Consider the following 7,313-nt stretch of genomic DNA (forward strand, 5'->3'; position numbering starts at 1 on the left):
ACAATGGCCCAAGGCCAGAGATCGGACTGCTACGATTTACCCCAACAATCATCGTGCCACTCTTCGCAGAGAGGTGATAGACGCCAACGAGCCCGCGCATAGCAATCGAGGTGTAAAAAGGGCGTTGAAGGCAGGAAGCCTGGACGAAAGAGGCTACGAGGTCACCTCGAAGCGGTCTAAGAATCGGGCGCACTTGGGGCGACTACCAGTGCCAACCCCTTATCCCGCGGTGCGTCCGACACACAGAAATTTCCAAGGCGGCCAAGGAGCCTCCCCGCATAGCAATCGGGGTGTGAGGTTACGGATGCAGCATTGATAGCAATCGAGGTGTGAGGCGAAGGATGCAGAAGTGAGAGCCGAGGGATGTAGCAGAGATAGCAATCGGGGTGTGTGATGCAGAAGAGATAGCAATCGAGGTGTGCGGTGGGAAGGGCCCAGCAGCCAGAATGCATGAAGCGACGGATGAAGCAGTGATGACAACCGGGCTGTGAGGAGAGGAGGGATGCAGCCAAGAAAGCAATCAGGGCTCGAGGCAAGGGATGCATCAAGGATAGCAATCATGTTGTGAGGCGAGATTCCAAAGGCTAAACGTGAGAGGCTGCAGGGTCGACTCAGAGAGGTCTATGCATGTGAGAGGCTGAAAGCAAGGTCGACTCGGAGCGGTCTATGCATCGGGCGCGCTTGGGGCGACTACCAGTGCCAACCCCTTATCCCGCGACGCGTCCGACAAAGAGAACGTTCCAAGGCGGCAGAGGAGGTTACCAGCCGAAGGATGCAGTAGCAATAACAGGTATAGTTCCGCGGCGGCCGAGAAGACTCACCGCATAGGAATCGGGATGCGAGGCGAGGGATGCGGCGGGAAGGCCCCGACGGCTAAACGGAAGAGGCTGCAGGGCCGCCTCGGAATGGTCCAAGCATCGGATGCGATTGGGACGACTACCAGTGCCAACCCCTTATCCCGCGATGCGTCCGATACACAGATAGTTCCAAGGCGGCCGAGGAGCCTCACCGCATATCAATCGGGGTGCGAGGCGAGGGATGGGGCGGGAAGGCCCCAACGGCTAGACGGAAGAGGCTTCAGGGCCACCTCGGAATGGTCCAAGCATCGGACGCGCTTGGGGCGACTGCCAGTGCCAACCCCTTATCCCGCGATGCGTCCGATACACAGATGGTTCCAAGGCGGCCGAGGAGCCTCACCGCATAGCAATCGGGGGTGCGAGGCGAGGGATGGGGCGGGAAGGCCCCAACGGCTAGACGGAAGAGGCTTCAGGGCCGCCTAGGAATGGTCCAAGCATCGGACACGCTTGGGGCGACTACCAGTGACAGCCCCCTATCCCGCGATGCGTCCGATACGAAGATGGTTCCAAGGCGGCCGAGGAGCCTCACCGCATAGCAATCGGGGTGCGAGGTGGGGGATGCGGCGAGATGGCCCCAACGGCTAGACGGAAGAGGCCACAGGGCCGCGTCGGAATAGTCCAAGCATCGGACGCGCTTGGGGCGACTACCAGTGACAACCCCTTATCCCGCGATGCGTCCGATACGAAGATAGTTCCAAGGCGGCCGAGGAGCCTCACCGCATAGCAATCGGGGTGCGAGGTGGGGGATGCGGCGAGATGGCCCCAACGGCTAGACGGAAGAGGCTGCAGGGCCGCCTCGGAATAGTCCAAGCATCGGACGCGCTTGGGGCCACTACCAGTGACAACCCCTTATCCCGCAATGCGTCCGATACGAAGATAGTTCCAAGGCGGCCGAAGAGCCTCACCGCATAGCAATCGGGGTGCGAGGTGGGGGATGCGGCGAGATGGCCCCAACGGCTAGACGGAAGAGGCCACAGGGCCGCCTCGGAATAGTCCAAGCATCGGACGCGCTTGGGGCGACTACCAGTGACAACCCCTTATCCCGCGATGCGTCCGATACGAAGATAGTTCCCAGGCGGCCGAGGAGCCTCACCGCATAGCAATCGGGGTGCGAGGCGAGGGATGCGGCGAGATGGCCCCAAAGGCTAGACGGAAGAGGCTGCAGGGCTGCCTCGGAATAGTCCAAGCATCGGACGCGCTTGGGGCGACTACCACTGCCAACCCCTTATCCCGCGATGCGTCCGATACACAGATAGTTCCGAGGCGGCCGAGGAGGTGGGGGATGCAGCGAGATGGCCCCAACGGCTAGACGGAAGAGGCTGCAGGGCCGCCTCGGAATAGTCCAAGCATCGGACGCGCTTGGGGCGACTACCAGTGACAACCCCTTATCCCGCGATGCGTCCGATACACAGATAGTTCCGAGGCGGCCAAGGAGCCTCACCGCATAGCAATCGTGGTGCGAGGTGGGGGATGCGGCGAGATGGCCCCAACGGCTAGACGGAAGAGGCTGCAGGGCCGCCTCGGAATGGTCCAAGCATCGGATGCGCTTGGGGCGACTACCACTGCCAACCCCTTATCCCGCGATGCGTCCGATACACAGATAGTTCCAAGGCGGCCGAGGAGCCTCACAGCATAGCAATCAGGGTGCGAGGCGAGGGATGCGGCGAGAAAGCCCCAACGGCTAGAGGGAAGAGGCTTCAGGTCCGCCTCGGAATGGTCCAAGCATCGGACGCGCTTGGGGCGACTACCAGTGACAACCCCTTATCCCGCGACGCGTCCGATACACAGATAGTTCCAAGGCGGCCGAGGAGCCTCACCGCATAGCAATCGGGGTGCGAGGCGAGGGATGCGGCGAGAAGGACCCAACGGCTACACGGAAGAGGCTTCGGGGCCGCCTCGGAATGGTCCAAGCATCGGACGCGCTTGGGGCGACTACCAGTGACAACCCCTTATCCCGCGACGCGTCCGATACACAGATAGTTCCAAGGCGGCCGAGGAGCCTCACCGCATAGCAATCGGGGTGCGAGGCGAGGGATGCGGCGAGAAGGACCCAACGGCTACACGGAAGAGGCTTCGGGGCCGCCTCGGAATGGTCCAAGCATCGGACGCGCTTGGGGCGACTACCAGTGACAACCCCTTATCCCGCGACGCGTCCGATACACAGATAGTTCCAAGGCGGCCGAGGAGCCTCACCGCATAGCAATCGGGGTGCGAGGCGAGGGATGCGGCGAGAAGGACCCAACGGCTAGACGGAAGAGGCTTCGGGTCCGCCTCGGAATGGTCCAAGCATCGGACGCGCTTGGGGCGACTACCAGTGACAACCCCTTATCCCGCGACGCGTCCGATACACAGATAGTTCCAAGGCGGCCGAGGAGCCTCACCGCATAGCAATCGGGGTGCGAGGCGAGGGATGCGGCGAGAAGGACCCAACGGCTAGACGGAAGAGGCTTCGGGTCCGCCTCGGAATGGTCCAAGCATCGGACGCGCTTGGGGCGACTACCAGTGACAACCCCTTATCCCGCGACGCGTCCGATACACAGATAGTTCCAAGGCGGCCGAGGAGCCTCACCGCATAGCAATCGGGGTGCGAGGCGAGGGATGCGGCGAGAAGGACCCAACGGCTAGACGGAAGAGGCTTCGGGTCCGCCTCGGAATGGTCCAAGCATCGGACGCGCTTGGGGCGACTACCAGTGACAACCCCTTATCCCGCGACGCGTCCGATACACAGATAGTTCCGAGGCGGCCGAGGAGCCTCACCGCATAGCAATCGGGGTGCGAGGCGAAGGATGCGGCGAGAAGGACCCAACGGCTAGACGGAAGAGGCTTCGGGTCCGCCTCGGAATGGTCTAAGCATCGGACGCGCTTGGGGCGACTACCAGTGACAACCCCTTATCCCGCGACGCGTCCGATACACAGATAGTTCCAAGGCGGCCGAGGAGCCTCACCGCATAGCAATCGGGGTGCGAGGCGAGGGATGCGGCGAGAAGGACCCAACGGCTAGACGGAAGAGGCTTCAGGGCCGCCTCGGAATGGTCCAAGCATCGAACGCGCTTGGGGCGACTACCAGTGACAACCCCTTATCCCGCGACGCGTCCGATACACAGATAGTTCCGAGGCGGCCGAGGAGCCTCACCGCATAGCAATCGGGGTGCGAGGCGAGGGATGCGGCGAGAAGGACCCAACGGCTAGACGGAAGAGGCTTCAGGGCCGCCTCGGAATGGTCCAAGCATCGGACGCGCTTGGGGCGACTACCAGTGACAACCCCTTATCCCGCGACGCGTCCGATACACAGATAGTTCCGAGGCGGCCGAGGAGCCTCACCGCATAGCAATCGGGGTGCGAGGCGAGGGATGCGGCGAGAAGGACCCAACGGCTAGACGGAAGAGGCTTCAGGGCCGCCTCGGAATGGTCCAAGCATCGGACGCGCTTGGGGCGACTACCAATGACAACCCCTTATCCCGCGACGCGTCCGATACACAGATAGTTCCGAGGCGGCCGAGGAGCCTCACCGCATAGCAATCGGGGTGCGAGGCGAGGGATGCGGCGAGAAGGACCCAACGGCTAGACGGAAGAGGCTTCAGGGCCGCCTCGGAATGGTCCAAGCATCGGACGCGCTTGGGGCGACTACCAGTGACAACCCCTTATCCCGCGACGCGTCCGATACACAGATAGTTCCGAGGCGGCCGAGGAGCCTCACCGCGTAGCAATCGGGGTGCGAGGCGAGGGATGCGGCGAGAAGGACCCAACGGCTAGACGGAAGAGGCTTCAGGGCCGCCTCGGAATGGTCCAAGCATCGGACGCGCTTGGGGCGACTACCGTTGCCAACCCCTTATCCCGCGATGCGTCTGATACACAGATAGTTCCGAGGCGGCCGAGGAGCCTCACCGCATAGCAATCGGGTTGCGAGGCAGATTATTGGGAAGGGAACCCCCTGGGATGCGGCTCAAGCAGTGCCCAAAGGGACTGGAATGCGGAATCACATCGAGAGACCCAAATGCTATACGAGGGCTCAAATCGAATTATCGATTTGGCCACGACATGGACGCATCGGAACGACTACCTTTGCCGAACCACTCGCAATTGCATCCATACCGAAACCAATAGACATTTCCGTTAGAGCCCTCGCATAGCATTCGGGAATCTCGCATGCCCCTCTAAATCGACCAATGCTGGCGCTCAATGAAAATCCGAGCGCTACCACCGTTCGAGCGCCAGCATTGGTCGAGTTAGAGGGGCACGGGGGAGAATGCTCCAGTCAACACCTCCCCTATATAAGTTATTTGTCCGATTCTCGCACAACCGTAGTCTGCCTCGTCGAATCAAACAACGGTCCCAGATTCCGACTTCCGTTCCGTAGAGACCCAAAAGCTAGATGGAGGCTCGCAAGAAAGAGAGTCGGCGCATAGCAATCGGGTTTCTCGAACGTTTAGGGACCGAGCTCACTTGCGGATAGGGCAAAATCCGCCAAGCAACCCAAAAGCTAGACGGGGGCTCGAATCGAATCGCCTAGGCGGCCACAACAACGACGTGTTGGATCGACTACCAGTGCCAAACCATTCAGCAAGACTAGTCTGTGTCGAGGCCGGATAGAGATTCTCAGAGAGCGCCCGCATAGCATTTAGGAGACCTGCCGCGTCCCTCACACTCGACAAATGGTGGTGCACGTTTATAAATCCGAGCGATCCCAACCCTTTCAAGCACCAACATCGGTCGAGATAGAGGGGCACGGAGGGGGCTGCGTGAGACAACACAGTCCCCTATATAAGTTATTTGTCCGATTCTCACACATCCGAAGAATGGTCATCAAATCGGACAACAGCCCAAACTTCCGACTTCCGTCCCAGAAAGCCCAAGAGCTATCTAAAACGTTCATGGCCGGAACTCGATCGCGGCTATACCAGTCCGCCAAGCAACCCAAAAGCTAGACTGGAGCTCTAGTCGAATCACCTCTGTGGCCATTGCAAGGACGTGTTGGAGCGACTACCATTGCCGAACCATTCCGCAGGTCGAGTCCATACCAAGGCCGCATAGAGATTCACGATGAGCTCCTGCATAGCAATCAGGAGACTTGCCGTGTCCATCACAATCGATAAATCCTGGTGCAAGATTTTTGCATCCGAGCGCTCCAACCAGTCGAGCACCAGCATCAATCGACATAAACGGGCACGGGGGGAGGATGCTCGAGAACACTACCTCCCCTATATAAGTTATTTGTCCGATTCTCAAGCAGCCGAAGTCTGGTCATCGAATCGGGTCAAAGACCACAACTTCCGACTTTACCCACAATGCAAGTCATCGAATCGAACATCGGCCCCCGAGTCGGACTCCATGCGTATGTCAGGTCATCGGACCCAAATTCCGCCTTCCTGCGCATGGCGGGCCATCAATATCAACTCGGTCATCGGACCCAAACTCCGCCTTTTTGCGTATGGCACGCCTTCAAATCGGTCATCGGACCCAAATTCCGCCTTCCTGTGCATGGCGGGCCATCAACATCAACTCGGTCATCGGACCCAAATTCCGCCTTTCTGCGCATGGCACGCCATCAACTCGGTCATCGGACCCAAATTCCGCCTTCCTGCGCATGGCAGGTCATCGGACACAAATTCAGACCTCGCCAATATGCCTACGTATCGAATCGGTCATCGGACCCAACTTCCGACTTCATCCATACTGTAGGGTCTTTGAGGTTGGCGCGGTGCGCTCAACCCAGGGAGTCGACCCATCGAAGCATACACCTCCCCTATATAAGCTATTTGTCCGATTCCCACACCTGTGTAGTTTGCACCTCTGACCAGGACATCGACCCCAACTTCCGAACTCGACTGCAACGACGGCACCAGCGCCTTGGTGCGCACCTTGCGACGCACAGTCCCAACATTCGCCTTCCTGCACATGGCAGGTCATCGGACCCAAATTCCGACCTCGCGAGTATGCCTACATATCGAATCGGTCATCGGACCCAACTTCCGACTTCATCCATACCGTAGGGTCTTTGAGGTTGGCGCGGTGCGCTCAACCCGGGGAGTCGACCCAACGAAGCATACACCTCCCCTATATAAGCTATTTGTCCGATTCCCACACCTGTGTAGTTTGCACCTCCGATCAAGACATCGACCCCAACTTCCGAACTCGCCTCCAACGACCGAACCAGCGCCTTGGTGCGCACCTTGCAACGCACAGTGCCAACATTCGCCTTCCTGCACGTGGCAGGTCATCGGACCCAAATTCCGACCTCGCGAGTATGCCTACATATCGAATCGGTCATCGGACCCAACTTCCGACTTCATCCATACCGTAGGGTCTTTGAGGTTGGCGCGGTGCGCTCAACCCGGGGAGTCGACCCAACGAAGCATACACCTCCCCTATATAAGCTATTTGTCCGATTCCCACACCTGTGTAGCTTGCACCTCCGATCAGGACATCGACCCCAACTTCCGAACTCGACTAAAAAGA

This window comes from Cryptomeria japonica, unplaced genomic scaffold (genome assembly GCF_030272615.1).
Source record: "Cryptomeria japonica unplaced genomic scaffold, Sugi_1.0 HiC_scaffold_242, whole genome shotgun sequence".
Taxonomy (NCBI): Eukaryota; Viridiplantae; Streptophyta; class Pinopsida; order Cupressales; family Cupressaceae; genus Cryptomeria; species Cryptomeria japonica.